This window comes from Dasypus novemcinctus, chromosome 10 (genome assembly GCF_030445035.2).
Source record: "Dasypus novemcinctus isolate mDasNov1 chromosome 10, mDasNov1.1.hap2, whole genome shotgun sequence".
NCBI classification, from domain to species: Eukaryota; Metazoa; Chordata; class Mammalia; order Cingulata; family Dasypodidae; genus Dasypus; species Dasypus novemcinctus.
This window is the reverse complement of record NC_080682.1, coordinates 15,175,509-15,185,628: the sequence shown is the minus strand read 5'-3', so window position 1 is coordinate 15,185,628 and position 10,120 is coordinate 15,175,509. Positions and strand designations below refer to the sequence as shown.

The window sequence follows — 10,120 nt, the reverse complement described above, 5'->3', positions numbered from 1 at the left end:
TCAAAATCCTAGTTGCCATAACATGTTTTCTGAAATTCCCAGATTCAACAACAAAATATTATGGCATGTGCAAAGAAATAGGTAAGAATGATTCATTCACTTGAAAAATACAGTAAATAGAAAAAAAATACAGTAGAGATAGTCTCACAGGGTCAGTGGAAGAAAAATGTTGGACTTAGCAAAAATAGACTTTGAAGAACTAAAGGAAACCAAGAACAAATGAAAGAAACGATGAGAGCAATGACTCACCTAAAAAGAACAGCAACACAAATGGACCAAATGAAAATTTTCAGGTTGAAAAGTACAGTAACTGAGGTAAAAAAAAAAATTCACTAGAAGAACTCAAGAGATTTGATAAGACAAAATGGCAAGTAAGAATATAGAATAGAGATGATCCAGTCTGAAGAACAGAAAGAAAAAAAAAGAAGAAAAATGAATGGAGCCTCAGGGAGTTTTGGGACACCATAAATTGTATCAACATTTACATTATAGACCTAAGGCATGCCCCTGTGTAATACGAATGTGTTCATATGCTCATGGGGTGTGGTCTCTGTGGGTGGACACCCACACAATAACTGAAAGAATTTTGAATTCCCATTCTGGGGAGTCCTGCTACATTCTCTAATACAGTGGCAAGAATCCTAGAGTACATGGGCAGTGCCTGGCAAAGGAGGACAGACCAATATGTCAGGCCCTTGATATTGATGCTTGTACTTGTGAACCCTGTTTTTGTGAAATTGAAAATTTTTATAGTATTATATACTGCCTAAGAGTTACTGTCGGAGTCTTGTTCGGTGACCCGAGGTATCGGGAATGAAAGACAAAGAAAGATTGGGTTCAGGGGATCTGAGAGCATTGATTTCTCAAGCTCATCAGACAAGTTTATTGAGTTGGGGGGCTAGTATATATACCCCTAACCTACGTGACATTCAGCAAAAAATCAAGTTACCTATTACCCTTACCTCATGCTATATTAACTAGTGATTGATGAAAACCCAACAAACTTTACTGGAACTATTATTATAAGAATCAGTAACTATACTCATAAATCCTGTTACCCAGGTTGTTCTGTTCTATGTATTGTTCTGCCTGCAGGTGTGCTTACCCAGCCAAGACTGTGCTCCGCACGGATAATCATAAGGGACAGCTTGACTCAGCGGTCAAGGAAGTAACTTGCTTCCATGGAAACAACATGCCTTTGTTTCCCACATTTCCCCCTTTTTGTTTTAGTCAGGGTGACTGTGTCTGTCTTAGGTCGAGGCTATGCGCAATCAGCCTTACCCGTCATGGGGAAGCGTGGCAGCGAAAGGCCACGTCCCTGCCTTAGGTTGACTGAAAGGCTAGCCAAGTTGCCCGTCACTGACTACCAGCCAAGCGCACTGACTTCGGGGTACTATTGTAGAGTTTTAGCAAGTACTATGTTGTTTGCTTGTCCCATGGTGTCCACACGGTGCAATCTCTGGCAAACACCTTTTCCCAGGCAAGCGACAACCATGAGCAACAGGATTAAGACACATATCCCTATTCCTAAGGCAGATAAGAAATGTTGAGATTTCCACCAATCAACAGGATTAAACTTATTTAAATGTGAAATCAAATCATTAAAGATGTCCTTATCACTATATCTACTTATATCTGATTATGAGACATTTCTAAAATCCTTTTCTGTAATTCCTCAATTTCTAATGACATATTTCTTTTATGTCCTAACAAATGATTTCTGATCTTATTCCATTGAAACATAGACATGTTATAATCCAAAGGAGTAATACAAAAATTACTTTCATTCCAATCACATTTCAATCCTCTTAACAAATTTAAATTATAAACTTGATCTCCTAAGTGTAAAACAGCAGATTCCAAATCACTAACTCTGTTATTAAGTCCTTCATCAATGTGCTCTTGACTACGCCATAAGTCACTTGCATTCTTGTGCCAATCATGCACGTATTGCTGGGTCTGCACCGTCTCATGCAATGCAACAGCAGCAGTGGCAGCGGCAGTGATGACACCAATGAGGCCAAGAATGCCAGCTATGAGAAGTCCCAGAAATCTCTTAGATCGTTTCAACAGTCCTTGAGCCAGGTGGAAAAGATGACTTTCAGGTGATGACTGCCACATCCGATTCATTTGCACTGGGATCCACACTCCTCGTCTTTGGCGAGCCATGGTGATAATATCTCCATTCTGTAAAATATTCTCAGACAGGCAAGTATACAAAACGCCATCCTTATAAAATAAAGCATTTTCAGTAATGGTAGCCTTCCCTACCACAAACACATGTGAATTTCTGACACATGATTGAAAATGATGAATTTGATCTAATTGTAAATATTGTCCATCCATACTTTTATTACCTTTCCATTCAGAAGTAGATGCCACTCCTAAGAAGACTTTCCATATTTGTTTTTGATCATGGATTCCAGTGCTATTACACCATGGAAGAGGAACCCATTTCCCTATATTTTTCCAATCACTATTATTTTTGGTAAAAATTATTTTTTCATCCAAATCAAGGGAATCATGAAAGGGATACTGCATATTACTAATTTGTTGTCCCAAGCTATTTATACCATACCAAATAAATCTGCCCTTATATTTGTTGGGATTCCCCATAGGGGCACTTTCCCAAACTATTCCATAGGAATCATTAAAAATGACAGATCCTCTTCCCATATGGCATTCATACCATCTTTGCATATCACCAGCATTCCTCTTAGGACAACTATAACTTGGATACTTATATTCTTGGTATTGATAAGATGGGAATAAAGTTGCTAAAGATTTAGTATTATTATGGCTAAAATTGATCATAGTTCTATTTTTCACAGCCATACATGGTAGGCGATTGCCAATGCAAAGAGGTCAGAAATCAAATGGAAGAAGGAGATTATAAATCCTTTGTCCTTCTCGTGGCTTAAGTGGTAACCTATCATCCACGGGTCCAGGAAATATAATAGTTTTATTCAAATAGACAGGAAAAGAAGGATCTTTCCAGGTTAACACTCGAAGTAATGGGGGATTAGGGATATAAGCCCAATATGTGTAATTACCATTACCATTGCCGGTTTCACTCACTATCAGTAGGATCCACATGTGTAGAAGACTCCACTTCTTCAGTCCTAGGTTTAATCCTTTTTGCCAGAAGCCAGATTTCTTCTCCATTTTCTGAAATGATAAGAGCATAACCTCACCCCCATACTTTAACCCTGCCTTTCTTCCATTCATTACTTAAAACATCTTTCCAAAATACTGGTTGATTCTCAGATTCTGCAATTTCTGTGGATTTTTGAGAATGTCCAAAATGACATTCAGCTTGTGTCATAGAATCATAAACGTTAAGAAAATTTAAGGTAAATAAAGCTTTAGCCAATTGATCTTTAGGTGATATCATACCATCATCTCTCCCTTTTTGTTTTAAAAGCATAGTCTTGAGAGTATGATGACATCTTTCAACAATAGCTTGACCTGTAGGATTATGGGGAATGCCGGTAACATGTTCAATAGCATATTTTTTACAAAAAGAAGCAAAAGATTTACTAATGTAAGAAGGTCCATTATCAGTTTTAATTTTTAGAGGGCATCCCATCACAGCAAAAGCAGACCAGAGATGTGAGCGAACATGATGAAACTGTTCCCCACTTTGAGCAGTAGCCCAAATGAAATGAGAATAAGTGTTAATACAAGCATGAACATATTGTAGTTTACTAAAGGATGGAATGTGAGTAACATCCATCTGCCATAACTGATTAGGAGTCAGGCCTCTGGGATTAGTTCCAGCCTGAAAAGGCACTGCTGTCAGTGGTCCACAGGTCGGACAAGTACGAATAATTTCCTGTGCTTGTGGTCTAGTAAGCTTTTGATATTTATTTCGCAGGCCTGTAGCATTAATGTGAGTTAAAGCATGGTAATCACGAGCACTTTGTAAACACCCCACTAATAAATCAGCTCGAGCTTTACTTGCTGTCACAGGACCAGGCAAAGATGTATGAGAATGTATATGTGTAATGTAAATAGGATGATGTCTTAATCTAATGAGATGTTGCAAATCAGCAAAAAGTTGAGATAATTCATCAGTAACAAAGATATGAGCCGTTTCAATATGCTTAATAGTAAGGCATACATATTCAGAATCAGAAACAATATTCAAAGCTTCCTTAAATATTGTTAACACCTTAATGATGGCAGCAAGTTCAGTACGCTGAGCAGACATGAATGGAGTCTGCCAAGCCTGTTCCTTTTGAGAAGTAACTTATGCTGCTTTTTTATTACTATTACTATAATAAATACTGTACAAGATAGTTGGGCTATGCACATAGCCCTGAAAAGCACCGCAGAAGTTTATTGTTGCATTTTTTACAGATAGAGGAATGCAGCTGGCTTGATTTGTCTAAGAAGACACTAAAGAAAGTCTTAGCAAGTTTTAAAACAAAGTGATAGCAACACAGCTGGACATTAACTTTTTGCAACTAGCAGTGTTTGGGATTGCTGCATACTACAGTGTTACTTTAATCTATGATAAGAGGCTGTTTCTGTGACACACACTCTTTTATAATAATTAAAACCATAATTAACCACATTGTACTTTTCTTTTTAATATTATGCTGAAATATTGGTAACTTTATACACTTTTAAGCATTTATAGAAACCTTTTACTCATACAACTTTAATTAACAGAGGGTTAAAGGAAAGAAAAAACTTGTTAATTTTATAACACTTTAAAACACCTTTTATTCAACTTATATATATATGTGTATGTATATATATATATATATATTTTTTTTTTACTTAAAGTTACCACAATACTTTTTCTATAACTTGCCACATGCATTTAAGTTCCAAGAGTTTATGAAAATTAGCCATCCTACTTTAGGGCAGAACACACTTTTTTGCAAAAACTTATTAAATTTCAATTAGCATTCTCACAAACTTTTAACCTTTTTAATATTCATTTAAGTTTTACATCCTTCATATTATCCTGTGAAGAAAAATAAGCTATTCATTTCAATCTAGGCAAGAACAACTTTTTATAAAAAGACTTATAGTAATTTTGTTAATCAAGACTCACAATTTTTATCATTGTAGAGATCTTATCAACATTTAAACTTATGTATTAATATAAGCGCTTATTTCATTTTTGGCCATTTGAATAGAGCTCTTTTATAAATTTTTATTTATATTACCATCTGGAGGTATCAAAATATACACTGACATTGAACGAACAAACACAGAACAATCACAACACAGTAACAGAAACATACAGTTTACAGTTAACTCAAAATTCTTACTTTCTTGGTATAGCTGCTTTTAAGCTCTCCATTATATCACATTTTAAATATCACTTCTTCAGATTTCTTCTGGAATCCATGTTTCCTGTAACATGCAAGCTTGTGCTTGGAAACATTTTTATTAGTTATCAGCAATCAGTTAAGATAACTTGAGCAGCATAAATGTAGTTAAAACTGTAATTTAGCAGTTTAGACAGACCGTTAACACACATTTTTGGATTATTACTCTGTAAGACTATACTGAGACTTGAAGTTCAGGAGTAAACTATTGATTTAAAACTGAAAATTCCTTTTTAAACCTTGATAAAAATTTTGTACTAATTTTATTATCTTGGTTAAATAAGCCCAATTAGAATTAGCATGGAAATAAAACAGAACACCAATGTTGCCCTGTTTTTCTCTTTTTTCAGTGGCTTAACTCTATTAACCCCCACTAGCCCACAGCTACATTGTCATGTAGACAGCAGGGGGGTTGCAGAGTTGCTGCCAGAACAGTTTCCTTATATTAGTTAAGACTTTAACAGAGAGTTTTCTTACAAGCCTGATTTCACTAACAAGGACATTATTTAGTATCTTTGCCCGTTTTAAATCTTTCAATAGTTTAAAAGTTTTTGGCTCAGGATGAAACTTGACACCCCCTTGTGGGTGTCCAGCATCAGGAGGAATTTGTTGAATAGTTACAGGAAAAGCTGCTATAGCTTGCATAGCCAGAGGCTCACCTTGACTAGATCCCAGTAAAAGACATCTCATTAATGGAGTAACAGGCACAGGATTTGGCTTAAAGCTGCTACGAACATAAGGCATGTCCATAGAGAAAAGTCCACTAGGTACTTTTCCAGGTTCTGGAGGTGCAGAAGGAACCTCATGAGTCAAATTAGGATATATGTTTACCTTAGAAATATTTAGCTCCGACATGGATTTAGTTAAGAATGGATTTGTGTCTCTAACTTCAAATAACTCCTCTTCTTCCTGTTCCTCCTCCGAATTCCTATCTTTACCTGTATCATTCATAGCCATTTCCTCCCTTGAGAAAAGAACAATCTCTTCCTCTTCGTCAGACTGCAAAGGATCTAATGCAGCAGCAATATGCTGTCCTAAGGCCCAAACTGATACCGGTATATTCTCTCCTTTCTGATATGCTCTCCTCAATTCTTTCATTACTTGCCTCCACTGCTTAACATTCATCAAATTCTTTCCTTGCGGTTGAAACCAATAACAATGCTTTTGAACCAAAGCAAACAATTCTAACAAATCTGCAGTCTTAACTGTGACGCCTACACTGTGCAACAGTGTTTTCAAAACCTGTGAATATTCTTCCAAGCGTCCTGGTTGATCACCCATACCCTGATGCTAACGGAAAGCAAAACTTAATAATATGAAGCAGCAATTTACCCGGGTTAATTAATTTCGACGCTCCTTACCTTAAAAAAGGCTTTTCAGCTTTCCGCGTTCCCGATCCAGAGGTGGAAGATCCTACGCTGCCATGTCTTGATGAATCCTCTGCCTCGGGCCCCACGTCTGGGCGCCACCTGTCGGAGTCTTGTTCGGTGACCCGAGGTATCGGGAATGAAAGACAAAGAAAGATTGGGTTCAGGGGATCTGAGAGCATTGATTTCTCAAGCTCATCAGACAAGTTTATTGAGTTGGGGGGCTAGTATATATACCCCTAACCTACGTGACATTCAGCAAAAAATCAAGTTACCTATTACCCTTACCTCATGCTATATTAACTAGTGATTGATGAAAACCCAACAAACTTTACTGGAACTATTATTATAAGAATCAGTAACTATACTCATAAATCCTGTTACCCAGGTTGTTCTGTTCTATGTATTGTTCTGCCTGCAGGTGTGCTTACCCAGCCAAGACTGTGCTCCGCACGGATAATCATAAGGGACAGCTTGACTCAGCGGTCAAGGAAGTAACTTGCTTCCATGGAAACAACATGCCTTTGTTTCCCACAAGTTACCTCCTGAAAGCCTCCTGGTGCTCTAGGCCTCTATGCCATACTCAGCATATAAACTCACTACCTTCCCCATGGTGTGGGAAAGAACTCCTAAGGATGAGCTTCCCTGGCACCAAGGGATTATTACCAATCTCCAACTTGTGATGTTTTTATGAAAAGACCTTGACCAAAAGGGGAAATATTAAATACAAATGAGTTTTTATGGCTAAGAGATCTCAAAGTCAGTCAGGTCATTTCAGAGGTTATGCTTATTCATGACTTAGGAGGCTCTCACTGCCACAGGAAACAGTGCCTCAAACAGGGGTCTTCTGAGGGCTCTGGAGACATCTGGACCCTATAGGTAGAGCAGACAACCCACTCTGTCAGTGGGCCTTACCTTGGAATATATGATAACCTATCCTCCCTAATGTTTTGGAGTTGGACCCATTTATAATTTTCCTATACATTGTTTTTATGTCCCTTTTTTGTGCGTATAATTAGCACTCTACCTATTAAATATGTGTCATGGCGACTTAAATCTTCTGGTTGTTCTTATGCTGATTGAGCCCTGAATCTCAGCAGAGTTACAGCCAGCCTCCTTTAACCTACCCTCCAATTCATTAGACTCACCCAGGACAAATAACAAGACAATGATGATGTACAACACCCATCCCCAAAACCAGAGAATATCTGCAACTGCAAGCTAGGTAATTTCACCTATTGCCCCATGGATTCAAAGCACACTCTCAATTGGAAGCACCATCCCCCAAATCACAGACTGAGGAATGAACACACATAAGGGGGTGATGCAGCTATGGAGTAAAGTAAACTTATTACTCTAGTAATGAAAGAACTTGTAACATTGATATAAAGACAGTGGTCACCAGAGCTTCTCGTGGGAGGAAGAGGGGAGACAAGGTTTAACATGGGGCATTTGGGGGATATTGGAATCGCTCTGCATGACATTTGCAATGATGGATACAGGCCATTATACATTTTGTCAAAACCTATATAACTCTGCAATGCAAAGTGAAAACCATGATATAAAATATAGACCATGTATGTAGCAATACTGCCATGTGCTCAAGAACTACAACAAATGTACCACAGTAATGAAAAATGTTGTTAATGGGGATAAGTGTAGGAGGGGGAGGGTGTGAGATATATAGAAATCCCCTATTTTAGATGCAAAATTTATGTAAACTAAACCTTCTTTAAAAATAGCTATACTAAAAAAGCAACTAATAAAGCAGTGTGTAGACTAGGATCCCATTTATATAAAAATCATTGTTATATAATTTTAAAAGTCAGTAGGGATATACACTAAAATACTAACAGAGTTATCATGAGGTGAAAAAACATGTACATTATAGCAGTTCCAGAAAAGGGCAAGAAGGTAGCAGAAAAACCTGAAGAAGTATTGGTCAAAATCCTCCAAATTTCTTGAAAACTATTAACCTAGATGACCATAAATATCTGCAGTCTCCAAGTAGAATAAACAAAAAGAGATGCACACCTAGATATACCACAAACTGATGAAATAAGAGAAAATTTTAAAAGCAGAAAGAGTAAAATGACTCCTCATGTACAGGGGAAGCACAGTAAGATTAAGAGCTGACTTCTCATCAGAATCAACTGAGCCAGAAGATAGTGAGATGGCAAATTAAAGGGACAGCTTGGGGGGAAATCAATCAAGCAAGAAATTTTTATCTGTATTGAAGTAACCTGCATGTACTACAGAAACACAGGTTCTTAAATTTAATCCATTACTGAACAAATTATATCATTGATGTGGAGACGATGGCCATGGGAGTTGCTGAAAGTAGGGAAAGGGTAAAAGGTGTAATATGGGGGCATTTTCGGGACTTGGAATTATCCTGAATGACATTGCAAAGACAGATACAGGACATTATATATCCTGCCGTAACCTACCGAATGGAGTGAACACATTTTAGAGCATTGCAACACTGCATGGACTATACATTCCATGCGGTGTTGCAGTGCTCTAAAATGTGTTCATCAATTTCAATGAATTTAATACACTAATAAAACAAGTTATTAATGTGGGAAAAGTGGGAGGTGTGGGGAGTGGGGCATACAGGAATCTTGTATTTTTTTAATGTAACATTTTATGTAATCTATGTCTCTTTTAAAAATAAATAAAAAATATATCTTTAAAAAACCATATTAAAAAAATTTAATCCATTACTGTGGGTATGAACTCATTTTCACTAGGACATTTCATGAGGTTACTGCAGTTAAGGTGTAGCCCACCACAATCAGAGTGAGTCTTGATTCTATCACTGGAGCCCTTTATAAGTGGAATGAAATTCAGAGGGTTAAAGCCACAGAAAGTAAGAAGCTGAAATCAAGAAAACCCAGAAGAGAATAGAGAGGTCAGGAGAAGCCACAATGTACATTGCCATATGACAAGCTAAGGACCAAGAATTACCAGCTTTTCACCCCCAGAATGCTAATCATTAGGGAGAAAACATGGCCTTGATGATGACTTTCTTTTTGACTCTCAACTGTAAGCAAATATTCTCATTGTTTAAACAGATCCATTTCATGGTAATTGCTTTGGCATGCTAGGCAACTAAAACAGACTTTGGTACCAAGACAGTGGGGTGCTGCTATTAAGTTGCTTTATTTTACTGGAAATAAATTAGTGTTAACTAGAGTAGATTGTGATAAATTAAGATGCATCTTGTAATCCCTAGAGCAATACCTCAGAAAACTGAAAAAAAAAAAAAAAATTGAGCAAAGGCATTAAAATAGTATACAATGTATATCTGTAATTAAAAAGAAAGAAGTAAAAGAGCAACACAGAAGACATGAGATATACAGAAAATGAATAGAAAAAGGCTAGATATAAATCCAGCTATTT

At 37.0% G+C, this 10,120-nt stretch overlaps 1 long non-coding RNA gene across 1 annotated transcript; it reads right to left on the bottom strand.

Annotated features, from left to right (window-relative positions):
- Window positions 1-831: 831 nt before the first annotated feature.
- LOC139439797 (uncharacterized) lies at window positions 832-7,245 on the bottom strand. Its single transcript, XR_011649902.1, has 2 exons — window positions 6,710-7,245; window positions 832-5,373 (listed from the first exon to the last, which is right to left on the bottom strand). It is a non-coding gene; the product is annotated as an uncharacterized lncRNA (long non-coding RNA).
- Between the last annotated feature and the right edge of the window lie 2,875 nt (window positions 7,246-10,120).